A 14,623-nucleotide genomic window follows, 5' to 3' on the forward strand; every position below is an offset into this window, starting at 1 on the left:
TTGGAGTGGAACAAGGTAAGTGAGATAGGGATAGAATCTGGTCCTTACATGGTACCTACTCTGTGCCAAACACTTTGCTAGGCATTTTACAAGTTATCTCCTTAACTGCATTTATCCCTTGTCCCCCACATAGCAAAAGTGCTGGTAAATTTGAGGTTAGGAAGTGAATATGGACTTACTAGGATTGGTGGAGTTCTGTTGGGAAGCATGTCTTCTATGTGTTATGCAAACCCTACCACCTCCAGTCTGCATTTGGAAGATTCAAGGAAGAGAAGAGGTTGAAGGAGTATAACATGAGAAATAGGCATGGTCAGTGAGGAAGGGTGCAGGGAGCACTAAGCAGAAGCAGGAGTAGGGCCAGTTGGTAGGAAAAAAATAATACGACAGATATCCCAACAACTGAGATTTGTGACATTCAGTCCATTTAGTCTTTTAGTTTTACTTGGAAAATAAACATTTTCATTAAGCAAATTTTATCACGACTCTCTTGTACCCAACTCAAACTAATCGGCAGATCATGAACTTTTCCTGATGACCCCAGACAAGGAAATGAATCAGTGCACAAAAAGATGGCAGCCTGTGTAACCTAGGACCTTCCCACAGACCAGCAATGTCAAGCTGCTCCTTAGGGATCCCAGGTGCTCCCTAGGGCTGCAGAACCTCAGTGCCCAGCCCAGACCTACTGAATCAGAATCTGCTTTTGACAGGCTCCTCGGCTGGTCTGTATGTGCATTAATATTTGAGTAGCACTGGCTCAGGAGATAATTTCTTAGATGCAGTATCATCTACTGACTTGCACACCTTTTTAGATAACTAGAATGGAAATTTCACTTTACTCACAGACAGTAGACATTTAGCAAACTGTCTTAATAACATATTAGATTTCATTGCTTCTCATCTATCTGCCTTTCCCCAATACAACATAAGTAAACAAATCTCAATATTTAATCTTACACATATCTTACTTGATATTTTCTTATTCCTAAAGACTTCATGATATGCACATTAGGGCTGAAATACATCTGAGAGCTAAGGTACTATCAAGAAGCAAAATGAGAAAGTGTACCGTGAGTATGCCATTTACTCTTATCAACAGCTCTACTCATCTGTATATCCAGTCCTTCGTGAGCTTCAATGAATGGCTAACTATTGGAACCAAGTTGTAGGAATTTGTTCAATCAAGAGTGGAAAGTCTTCCATGTACCAAACACTGGTTTGTGTATATTATCCTTCAACAAAATATTAGCAAATCCAACTCAACAGCACATCAAAAGGATCATACACCATAATCAAGCTGGATTTATCCCTAAAATGCAATACACGCAAATCAATAAATGTGATATATTGCATGAACAGAATAAAGGGCCAAGATCATATAACCACCTCAACAGATGCATAAGGAGAATCTGACAAAATTCAACATCCTTTCAATGATAAAAACTCAACAAATGAGGCAGAGAAGGAATGTACCCAACACAATCAAGGCCTTTTATAACAAACCCACAGCCAAGATCATACCCAAAGGTAAAAATCCGAAAGCTTTTCCTGTAATAGCACTAACAATAAAAGGATGTGCTCTCTCTCACATCTATTCAACACAGTATTGGAAGTGATAGCCAGAACAATTATGCAAGAAGAAAAAATGAAAGGCATCTAAATCAGAGAGGAAGAAGTAAAATCAGCTCTATATGCAGTGTTATGATTTTATACAAAGATAATAAAATACTTTGGAATAAATGAACATAGGGAGTAAAATATTTGCACATTGAAAACTCCAAATCACTGAAGAACACATAAGTAGATTAGAGAAATCGGTATTATTTAAATGTCCATATTACTCAAAGCAATCCACAGATTCAATAAATCTGTCAAAATTCCAATGGTATTTTTCATAGAAATCGAAAAAATAACTTAAAATTTATATGGAACCACAAAAGGATTTATCTGAAGAGACAAAGCAATCTTGAGCAAGATGAACAATGCTGGAGGCATCACACCTCCTTATTTAAAACTGTACCACAGGGGCTCTTTGTGGCACAAGGGGTTAAGCCACCATTTGAGCCATCAACATCCCATACTGAAGTGCCGGTTTGAGTCCTGGCTGCTCCACTCCCAGCCCAGCTTCCTGTTATTGCATCTGGGGTGCTGCAGAAGATGACCCAGGTGGGCTCCTGCCACCTGTGTGGGAGGCCTGGATGGAGTTCTGTGCTCCTGGCTTCAGCCTGGCCCACACCTGGCTTTGCAGGTATTTGGGAAGTGAACTAGGGGATGAAAAATGTGTGTGTACACATGCACTCACTCTTTCAAATAAATAAATTGCTTTAAAATCTAATATATAAATATATATATTTCTCTCACAATGTCATAATAATCAAAACAGTGTGATGCTGACACAGAAAGAGACACACAGGCCAATGAAATGGAATAGAAAACCCAAAAGTAAACCTGCATGTATATCATCAATTCATCTTTTTTTAAAGATTTTTTTTATTTGACAGGTAGAGTTACAGGCAGTGAGAGAAAGAGAAAGGTCTTCCTTCCATTGGTTCACCCCACAAATGGCCGCCACAGCTGGAGCTACGCCCATCCAAAGCCAGGAGCCAGGTGCTTCTTCCCGGCCTCCCATGTGGGTGCAGGGGCCCAAGCACTCGGGCCATCCTCCACTGCCCTCCTGGGCCACAGCAGAGAGCTGGACTGGAAGAGGAGCAACCAGGACAGAATCCGGCACCCATATGGGATGTTGGCGCCGCAGGCGGAGGATTAGCCTATTGAGCCACGGCGCCGACCCCATCATCGATTCATCTTTGACAAGATTATGCAATGGGGAAAAGAAATTCTCTTCAACAAATGCTGCTAGGAAAACTGGAATGTACATGCCAAAGAGTGATACTGAACCCTTATTCACATTATTAATATATTCACATTATAAGTATGTCTATATTTAAATTCATTTATTTGTATTTATTTGAAAGGTAGAGTCAGAGATCTTCCATGTGCTGACTCACTTCCCAAATACAACAGCCCAAGCTGGGCCAGGACAAAGCCAGGAGCCAGGAATTCATTACAGGCACCCCTACATGGGTAGCAGGAACCCAAGCACTCGAGACACTATCCTTTGCCTCCAAGGGTGTACATTAGAAGCAAACTGGAATACAGAGTAGATACTGGACTTGAACTCTGATCTGGGCATCCCAAGTAGAGACTTATTCATTGTGCCAAATGCCTCCCTCTGACGTCATACACAGAGATTAGCTCAAAATGGGTCAAAGACTTAAATGTAAGACCTGAAACTCTAAAACTACCAAAAGAAAACATAGAAGAAATTTTGGTATTAGCAGTGATTTTGTTGGTTATGAACCCCAAAGTGGAGGCAAGAAAACAAAAAATGGGATACTGCATCAAATTAAAAGGCTTCTGCACAGCAAAGAAAACAATAGAGGCAACCTACAGAATGGGAGAAAATATTTGCAAACTGTACATCAGATATTAATATTAATATCCATAATATATAAGCAGTCTTCAAAAAGTTTATGGATGATGCATATTATAAAAAATTACGCATGGATTTTAAAAAGTTTTGCACCAAAATAAATTGGGAATTAGGAAGATAAAGCAATTTCCAAATTGCTGGATTTCACATGATATGACCAAAGCCAGTGCTATTAAACTATTAAAATATCTTGACTCTTGCTGTGGAGACTTGATAGGACTTCCTAGGGATTGAAATCTAGGGTTGCCCAGGCAAAAGTATAGTGCTGAAGCTAATTTTTACGTTTCTCCTTCAGCCATTCCTTTGGCTTCCATATGTTCTTATTTTCATGTGAAAACCCTTTCCCTAGTTGAAAATTGAGAACTACTAAGAATTAGTTAAAAGTCGAAATCGTGATATGTAGAGGGCATCAACCGGACTTTTCTAGAATATAGTATCTGAACTATTAACAAGCTGCCCCTCAAACAGTGTTCTCTGCTTAAATGAGGTTAGGAAATCCACGGTTGAGAAATATGAATATTTGTTACCATAGGGTTTGTAACACTAGGAAGCCATTCTCTGTGTCATTTGCCTATCAGCTCTGCTTGCTTCTCCCTCCACAGGGATATCAACAATTTCCACACTCTTTCATTTAGAACACCAATTCTGAAAGTGATTTTTTTAAAGGTCTGATTTCAACACTATGTTTTTGCAGCCCTGAATTAACGGGGTAGATACAACCAAGGAAACTGTTGACTATTAAATACTGTAGAGCAAACACATGCTATATGTATTACAACTCAGATGAACAACTTGTTGGTGAACATTGCAGGCCACCTGCTCTCAGTGTGTGCTGCAGCTAAAGGAAGCACATGTTAGATTCAAAGAACACTGAAGAGAGGTCTGGGTATTGCAATATCCTCCCCCTCTGTGGCTAAGGTCCTCCAGGAGTTCCTGGAACTGTTTTATAAAGGTCAATTTGGCCTATTTTTCCAAATCACCTCTCACTCTTAACTCCTATCGCCAGCTCAAACACCCTATTCCCAAGAAAGAGGAGGAACATTTCATATCCTTTTGACATAGTTTAAATCTGAATTAAAATATGAATTAAACTATACTAAAAAACTGTTTCTGTAGTATTAAGTTCTGCTTACCTGTGTTTCTTCAAGTCTTTTAAAAATTAATACACTGGATTTCATAGAAAGTCAGAACCCTCATATTTTATCCAGCAATCATTTTGAGTACCACAGAGGTTAAAAAAAGAGAAGCTGCCAATTCTATCTACCACTGGTTCTAAGGGGCTTTCCAATTCAAGTTGCTAAAATATAAATGCACATCTCCAAGGTAATTAAATCTAGCAGCATTGCCTTCTGTAAGCAGCTTGCCTATTTTAGACAGTTGTGTTTATGTGAAAATTCTGCAAATGGTTTTATTCTTTCCAGGCCAGGTTTCCTCCCATCATAGGCCGTGAATCACTTGTAATAGAATCACTTGGGGCTGCTCATTACCAAGACTCCTGGGCCCCACTGCAGACCACTGAAGCAGAAGCTTGAGAGAGAATCTAGGCAGTCATGTTTAAAGCTTTTCAGACAAACCTGTTACGCAGCCAAGAGAAAATTTCTTAAAAGTGGTCCCCAGACCAACAGCAATGCATTACTCAAGAGCTTTTAAGAAATGCAGACTCTTGGGGCTGGCGCTGTGGCTCACTTGGTTAATCCTCCGCCTGCGGCGCAAGCATCCCATATGGGCACCGAGTTCTAGTCCCGGTTGCTCCTCTTCCAGTCCAGCTCTCTGCTGTGGCTCAGGAGGGCAGTGGAGGATGGCCCGAGTGCTTGGGCCCTGCACCCGCATGGGAGGCCAGGAGGAAGCACCTGGCTCCTGGCTTTGGATTGGCGTAGCTATGGTTGTGGCAGCCATTTGGGGGTGAACTAACGGAAGGAAGACCTTTCTCTCTGTCTCTCTCACTAACTCTATCTGTCAAATAAAATAAAAAAAAAGAAATGCAGACTTAAGGAGCAGGCATTTGGTGCAGGGGTTAAGATGCCTGCGTTCCATGTTGGAGACTCTTAGTTTCAGTCTTGCTCTGCTTCCAACCAGCTTCCTGCTATCATACGACAGGAGGCAGGGGGCGATGGCCCAAGTACTTGGGTGCCTTCACTCATACAGGAGTCCTGGACTGAGTTCCAAGCTCCTGACTTCAGCCTGGCCCAGCCCTGGCTCCTGCTGGCATTTGGGGAGTGAACCAGCAGATGGAAGATACCTCTTTGTCCCTCTGCCCTTCAAAATCTAAAACAAAATAACACCCCAAACAGAAGTGCAGAGTCTCAAACCTCATCCCTGCAGCCAGCGTTGTGGAGAAGTAGGTTAAGGCGCTGTTTGGGACACCACCATCCCAGATGGGAGCACAGTCTTGAGTCTTGGTGGCTTTGCTTCTGATCCAGCTCCCCGCCAATGTACCTGGGAAAGCAGCTGAAGATGGTCCAAGTACTCGGCCCCCGCCGCTCACGTGGGAGCTCAGGATGGAGTTCCAGTCACCTGGCTTCAGCCTGGCCCAGCCCTGGCTATTATGGGCCATTTGAGGAGTAAACCAGCAGATAGAAGCTTGCTCTCTCTCTTTTTTTCTCTCTAACCCTGCCTCTCAAATAAATTAAATTAAATTCAAAAAACACTCATCCCAGGCCAACTTAAGCAAGATACACATTTTAACAAGATGTCCAGACGAATTAGAGATACATGTAGAGCAGAGGGCAGACTAGGAGTTCTCAAACCATGTTTCCTGAACCAGCAGCAGCTGTTCCTAGGAACTTGTTAGAAATGTAGTTCTAAGGCCGGCGCCGTGGCTCAATAGGCTAATCCTCCACCTTGCGGCGCCGGCACACCGGGTTCTAGTCCCGGTCGGGGTGCCGGATTCTGTCCTGGTTGCCCCTCTTCCAGGCCAGCTCTCTGCTATGGCCAGGGAGTGCAGTGGAGGATGGCCCAGGTGCTTGGGCCCTGCACCGCATGGGAGACCAGAAGAAGCACCTGGCTCCTGGCTCCTGCCATCGGATCAGCGCGGTGCGCCGGCTGCAGCGGTGGCCATTGGAGGGTGAACCAACGGCAAGGGAAGACCTTTCTCTCTCTGTCTCTCTCTCACTGTCCACTCTGCCTGTCAAAAAAAAAAAAAAAAAAAGAAATGTAGTTCTAGGCCGAGTGCATCAGACACTTGGGAGATGAGGTGAGGTGTTGCTCAAGTTACCTATGGTTTAATAAGCCCAACAGGTGAATCTAATGCCTGCTAATGTGAGAGAGCCACCTCGAAGGCCCCATTTTAATTATACACACTTGATGGAAGTACTAATCAGGTTGACACAAGACAAGGAGATTCCACTGGTGGCAGAAGCCTGCTCCACAGTCACAGTCATTAAGAGGCATTAACTAGTGTCTCAAGAGCTAGGTAAGCTTTTAATCCAAGATGTTAAAATAATAACTGATATAGGGGCCAGTGCTGTGGTGTAGCAGGTAAAGCTGCCGCCTGTAGTGCCAGCATCCCATATGGGTGCTGGTTTGAGTTCTGGCTGCTCCACTTCCGATCCAGCTCTCTGCTATGGCCTGGGAAAGCAGTAAAAAATGGCTCAAGTCCTTGGGACCCTGAACCTGCACTGGGAGACCCAGAAGAAGCTCCTGGCTCCTGGCTTCGGATTGGCACATCTCCGGCCGTTGTGGCCATCTAAGGAGTAAACCAGTGGATGGAAGATCTTTCTCTCTGTCTCTCTCTCTCTCTCTCTGCCTCTCTTTAGCTCTGCCGTTCAAATAAAATAAATAAATCTTTAAAAAATAATAACTGATGTAACAATCAAGAAAAGACAGGTAGGAAAATGCTGGTGAGTGTTGATCCCTCCTTTTAAAGAGAGTCAGTGGTAAGTATATTCTAGAACAGAGGAATTTTTCCAACTTTAATTTATTACGTTAGTAATTTCTTTCTCTTTCTGAGCACCTGTGACAAGTCCACCGTGTTATGAGTTCTCTGTGGTGTCTGATACGTTCTTTGAAGTGCTGTCAACCTGAAGCTCAAATTCAGGACAAAAGAGTGGGTAGTTGGTATTTTTCCTCCAGTTACATAAATGGGAGAGTTTGATATGAATGCTTGGGAGAATAATTCATTCATTCAACTGTTGAGCACCTATCACGAATTAGACAATTTTGGATGATAAGAATTTGAGGCTTAAATGATAGCTCTTTCTCCCTAGGAGCATACAGTCTGTTAGACAGTCAGGCATAAGAAAAAGATCATTTCACCACATTATGACGCCTTGTATAATGTGTGTCTGAAATGATCAGTTATTACAACCACTGGCCTAATAGTTGTTTGAGTATGGATTTGAGAAAGGTGAGAGTAATGAGAAGAAAGACCCATAAGTAGCTACTGGAACAATTTAAACAAGAGGTTGAGCAGTAACAAAAAGAAAATGCATCCTTTTAAGTGTCTTATAAAACACAATTATTTACACCTGGCTATTGATCCATTGTATCGCTAGAAGCAAGAAGTGACTTTTTTTTTTTTTTTGACAGGCAGAGTGGACAGTGAGAGAGAGAGACAGAGAGAGAAAGGTCTTCCTTTGCCGTTGGTTCACCCTCCAATGGCTGTCACAGCTGGCGCATCGCGCTGATCTGAAGCCAGGAGCCAGGTACTTATCCTGGTCTCCCATGGGGTGCAGGGCCCAAGCACTTGGGCCATCCTCCACTGCACTCCCGGGCCATAGCAGAGAGCTGGCCTGGAAGAGGGGCAACCAGGACAGAATCCGGCGCCCCGACCGGGACTAGAACCCGGTGTGCCGGCGCCGCAAGGCGGAGGATTAGCCTATTGAGCCACGGTGCCAGCCAATTCAAAATAATTTTCAAAAAATCTCTTACTTTGGAAAGTTTTATAAAAATACTGCTTTAAACAATGCAACAAATGTCTGATATTTCTCAGCATGCCCTTTTTGTTATCTGCAGCATACCATGATTCCATTGTTTATGCCAGTATTATGTTTAATTAAGCGCCATGGCAATATCAATACGAGTCTGAAAGCAAGATGTGGCACAGAGCATCCAAAAACACAGGCATCCTGGCAAGGAGATAAACCAAAAACATAACGCAGTAATGAGTACAACTTTCTAAGATGGGAATTTAATTGAATATCCAAACAGCTACAGAGAGCATCGAGCTTCCCAGCCAGGTGTCACAGTTGTCAGGCATGTAACCTCTGGAGCAAGAGGGCTGGGGTTTCCACTCCAGTTCTGCCATGTAATAGCCATGGGATGTCACGTGACTTTTCTCTGCCTCGTTCGTCTGATCTATGAAATGGGAATAGTATTGTGTAGTCTTTTCTTGTAGAGTTGCTATGAAATTAAAGTGAATTAGTATATGTAAAGCATTTATAGAAATGATTGGCATTTAACAAATATATCTATATTAGCTCTTTTATTATTAATGTTATTGAAGTATTACATCCTGGATCCTTATATTCAGGTCCTACACAAATGAGTTGATAGCAGTAAAGTATGGAATCGCATGGTGTGAACTCGGGCATATCAACAATCCTAGCAAGGTTGTTTTCATACACCCTGTTGCCTGGTGGTGAATCTGGAGCTGCATTTTAGGTCAAAGTATGGTCTGTGACTGCAAACCGCTGAGCACAGCTGAAGCCTGTTCAGGCAGGCATCAAACCCAGACCTTGGCCTCTTTGGTAATGCTGTCCAACCACACACTGGCTGGGTGGTGGTGCCATGTGTTACCTACCGACATCTGTTCACTCTTGATGTCCCCTTGAGAGCTGTGCAAGGCTGGAGCTCCCTGGACACAGAGGAGAGGCCAGCTCACTACACAGTCTAAGCAAACAAGTAGAAAGCCTGACACAGCACTTTGCTCAAAGCAAACTGGTAACTGTCGGTTGGATGAAAGGAGGCTTATGCCATTAAAGTAACAATTAGGCTTCAGTTGGTCCCCTGGCAGCCTCTTTCCCCTTCTAAATATCAGATTTCATCCTGTGAAAGCAGACCTGCATATGATAACAAAAACAGGGCTTTTAAAAAGCCTTGGAAAACAGTACCCTGGCTTGTTGGAGAGAAGAGAATGTTTTCTTGCTTTTTTACTTAGAGCATGTGACAATGCTTCTTTGTAACTAAAAACATAACTTGCAGTCTATGTGGAGAGATATTAGTCTATTTTTGCAGAATCTGATAGCTCAGGGAGGATTTCCACTGACTATTCACTAATTTGGGAGAATTTATTTTAGGGATGAAACTTGCCACTGAACTTGAAATGATTTGTCTTTTTCCAAGATTATTTATTTGCCTCTCCTTGAAAGGCAGACAGAGAGAAGGAAAGAAAAAGATATTTTACCCACTGGCTCACTCCCCAAATGCCTATAATAACCAAGGCTGGGCCAGGCTAAAGCCAGGATCCAGGATCCTTCCAGGTCTCCCCTGTGGGTGTCAGGGACCAAGCACTTGAGCCATCATCTGCTGCCCCCCAGCATGCATTAGCAGGAAGCTGGATTGGAAGAGGAGGAGCTGGAACTCTAACCTGCCCTCCTACAAGGGATGTGTGGGGTATGGGCTTAACCTGCTGTGGCACCACATCCACCCCAAGATAATTTCTTAACCAAGGGCAATAAGGTTCATTTGATTTTGGAACTGTATTTTTCAGTTACAAATATCTATCTCACCTATTAGAATAAAAATGGACTTCACAAGGTTTTTTGTCTCTCTCTGAAACATTTTAAAATTGAATTGTAAGTAGGCAAAAAGAAATCTATAGAATTTGTTATGTGCCAGGTATTTTTTTCATCACAATAAGTCTGAGAAAGCAGCAGAAGATGGCCCAAGTCTCTGGGCCCCTGCACCCATGTGGGAGACCCGAAAGAAGCTCCTTGCCCCTGGCTTCAGATTGGCTCAGCTCTGGTCATTGCAGCCATTTGGGGAGTGGATCAGCAAATGGAAGACCTCTCTCTCTCTCTCTCTCTCTGTCTCTACCTCTCTCTGTAACTCTGTATTTCAAATATGCAAAATAAATCTTTAAAAAAAAGATTATTTGTTTGAAAGTCAGAGTTAAAGAGAGAGAAGGAAAAAGAGAGGGCAGGGGAGAGATCTTCCATCTGCTGGTTCACTCACCAATGGCCACAATGACCAGGGCTGGGTTCCCCTCTGCACATGTGTAGTTGTGTGCTAAAATGTAGGGACTTAAAAAAAAAAAAAAAAAAAAAAAACATGGTCAGGACCATTGTTAAATCATAAGATGGGGAAATTTTGGGAAAAGAATGGGAAGTTGTGTTTGGAATGACAAGAGGAAACCCAATAAAAAGGCAGTCCAGTGTCATTATTGAATCTATATTTACTCCTATGATGATGAGAATAGATACAAGACTTCTGGCAGGGGGCAAATGATCGGTATTCACCATAATAACTGCACCCTGGGCCGCATCTTTTCCAATTCTAAAATGATTCAATGATGCGATGAGGGCCAGATGTCACCTCACCTGTGCTGGGGTTTGTACCATAAAGATAGAGAACCCGAAGAGAATCTGAAGGTCCAGACAGAAGAGGGACAGCTGTTCCCCTATTTCCATTCTGAGACAGAGATAGGGGATAATGTCATTTTAAAGGAATGATTTATTTATTTATTTATTTATGTGAAAGAATACAGAGAGAGAGGGAGAGCAATCTTCCATTTGCTGGTTCACTCCCCAAATGGCTTTCAATGGCCAGGGCTGGGCCAGGCCAAAGTCATGAGCCAGGAGCTTCTTCCAGGTCTCCCATGTGGCTAGATGCCCAACCACTTGTGCCATCCCAGGCCATTAGCAGGGAACTGGATCCAAAGTGGAGCAGCTGCGACATGCACCCATAGTGGGTGCCAGTGTCATGGGCAGCAGCTTAACTTGCTGTGCCACACTCTGGCCCTGAGGATAAGGTAATTCTACAACTCCTACAGAAACACAAGGGGTCCAGAATAACCAAACAAATTGGAAAAAGTAGGACACAGTTGAAGGATTAACAACATTTAACTTCAAGACTTATTATAAAACTATAGTAATCAAGACCATGTGGCTTTGGCATTAAGATAGATTTTAAAAAATCAATTGGTGAGAATAGAGAGTTCAAAACTAAATTCACACATACACAGACAATTGATTTTTGAGAAAGGTGCAAAAGCAATTCAGTGAAGGAAAGATTGCCTTTCCAGCAAACAAGCAGTATGATCAGATATCCATATGTGACAAAATAAACTTCAATCACAACATATACAAAAATTAACTCTAAATGAATAAATGAACTAAAACTTCTAGAAGAAAAATCTTTGTGTCCTTAGGTTAATGACTATTTCTTACCTGTACCACAAAAACATAATATTTTGTTTAAAACTGATAAATTGTACCTCTACTTCTGCTGTTTTCAAAATACTATTACAAGAATAAAAATACAAATCACAGACTAGAAGAAACATTTGCATCTTACCTATCTGAGAAAAGACAAATACAAAATATGTAAAAAGCTCTCAAAGCCCATTCATGAGAAGAGATGAAATCCAGTGGTTAGAAAAGGCTGGCCAAAATGTGCATTAGCTACTACACGAATGAAAATATGTGAGTGCAAACTCTCTCACAAGAATACGCTCCTCGTCGTTAGCCTCTGAGGAAACTCGAGACAAAGCATGAGCTGAACTACCTTGTCTACACTCCCGAGCAGTGGTTTTTCTACTCACTACTTGTTGAATTCTTTACTCGGTGGAGAGTGAAGCTTGTGATTATAAAGTAAATCGAAAGTATGTCATTATAAAAATTTAAAAGAAAAATAACAAAGGAAGGAGGAGGGAGGGAGAGAGGGGAAGGTGAGAAGCATCACTATGCTCTTAAAAGTGTATATGAAATACCTGAAATTCGTTCCTTCCTTACAAATAAAAATTTAAGAATAACTAAAATGTGAACATCTGACTATGTCATGAGTTGGCAAGGGTGTGGAGTAACTGAAACTCCTGTATATCATTAGTAGAAATGAGCAACCACTTAGGATAAATAGTTCACTAGTTTCTTAAAAAGTTAAATATATTTCTACCATATCTTCCGGCTTTTCCAGATATCTGAGAGAAGGAAAGGCAATCTATCAATGTAAAGATTCTATTAGCATGCTTAAAAGAGGATTTTCTCATAATCTCCCAAAATGGGAACCAACTGAAATAAATGTGTTCTGACTGGTGAGTGGATAACCAAATTTTGATTCATCTTTGAGATGGACTCCTAACAATAGAGAAAAATGAATTATTGCTACACACACCAAAGATAAATCCCAAATAATTATGCTCAGTAAAGAGGCTAGAACAAAACTATACATATACACTTTATGGCACTATGTATATAAAATTATAAAAATTAAAATTAATCTTTAGTGAAAATTGAGTGGTACTTGATGGGATGGTGGGAGGGAGAGTATTGCAAAGGAAATCGAGCAGTTTTGAGAGGTGATAAAAATTTCCTTATTTTGAGTTGATGAGTATGTAAACATATCAGATGATTAACTTTATTTTTTTTTTAATTTTTTTGACAGGCAGAGTGGACAGTGAGAGAGAGAGAGAGAGAGAGAGAAAGGTCTTCCTTTGCCATTGGTTTACCCTCCAATGGCCGCTGCAGCCGGCGCACCACGCTGATCCGATGGCAGGAGCCAGGTACTTATCCTGGTCTCCCATGGGGTGCAGGGCCCAAGCACTTGGGCCATCCTCCACTGCACTCCCTGGCCACAGCAGAGGGCTGGCCTGGAAGAGGGGCAACCGGGACAGAATCCGGCGCCCCGACCGGGACTAGAACCCTGTGTGCCAGCGCCGCAAGGCGGAGGATTAGCCTAGTGAGCCGCGGCGCCGGCTCAGATGATTAACTTTAAATACATAAACATTATTACATGTCATTAAAAAATATGTCTTCCAAGAATTCTTTGAAGTAGTTTGGTGAATGACTGGATGCACTTGGTGAGGAAACAAAGAATCAGGAGAGTCCCAGGTTTCTGTCTTATGCCCCCAGCTGAATGACAGGGTCATTTCTGAGACTGGCAGGAATGATAAAATCTTTGGAAGGTTGAGGAATGGAGGTGAACATTATGAGTGTTGTTTGGGACACTGTGATTCCAGGATTTATGTCAAGGATGACACGCAGAAGCGGGGCTTCTAAGAGCTGGACAGATGAGAGCAAAAAAGGGAGATCTGGGCCGTTGCTGCGGCACAGCGCGTAAAGCCACCGCCTACAGTGCTGGCATCCCACATGGGTGCCAGTTCAATCCCGGCTGCTTCACTTCCAATCCAGCTCTCTGCTATGGCCTGGAAAAGGTTTTTTGTCTCCCTCTGAAACATTTTAAAATTGAAAAGTAAGTAGGCAAAAAGAAATCTATAGAATTTGTTATGTGCCAGGTATTTATGTTTTAATTTTATATTAATTGATTTTTTTCATCACAATAAGTCTGGGAAAGCAGCAGAGGATGGCCCAAGTCCTTGGGCCCTTCACCCACGTGGGGGACCCGGAAGAAGCTCCTGGCTCCTGGCTTCGGATCTGCGCAGCTCTGGCCGTTGAGGCCAATTAGGGAGTGAACCAGAGGATGGAAGACCTCTCTCTCTCTCTCTCTCTCTCTCTCTCTCTCTCTGCCTCTCTGCCTCTCCTTCTCTCCATGTATAAATCTGACTTTCAAATAAATAAAAAAAATCTTTAAAAAAAAAAGGTGGGGGGGGTGGATCAACAGATATCCTGTGGGCTCTGTCATGAGAGGGCATTGGAAAACAAGCACATGGGCCATCGACACCCCTGCCACGTGAGATGTCTATGATGGGAGGCCTTCAGGAACAGTGAGTTGATGTGAACATAAAGATGTAAAGGAATATTCAGTTATCCGTGTGTTGGGCCAAGTCCCAAAACACTCAAGAAAGAGCTTGAAAAACAAGGAAAATGAGTGATACAGTAAAAAGAAACAAATAATGCAAAGACTATAATGCAGAGGGTGATGAATGGAGAGGCTGGGACCAAAGCATGACAAGCAAAACAGAGACATGAGAAAGTGTTACCTTAGGGACAGTGGTTAAGGCGCCTGTGTGCCATAGAGGAGTGTCTGGGTTTGATTCCGGGTTCCAGTTCCAACGCATAAGCTGGGAGTCAGCAGGTG

Source organism: Oryctolagus cuniculus, chromosome 16 (assembly GCF_964237555.1).
Source record: "Oryctolagus cuniculus chromosome 16, mOryCun1.1, whole genome shotgun sequence".
In the NCBI taxonomy this organism is placed as follows: Eukaryota; Metazoa; Chordata; class Mammalia; order Lagomorpha; family Leporidae; genus Oryctolagus; species Oryctolagus cuniculus.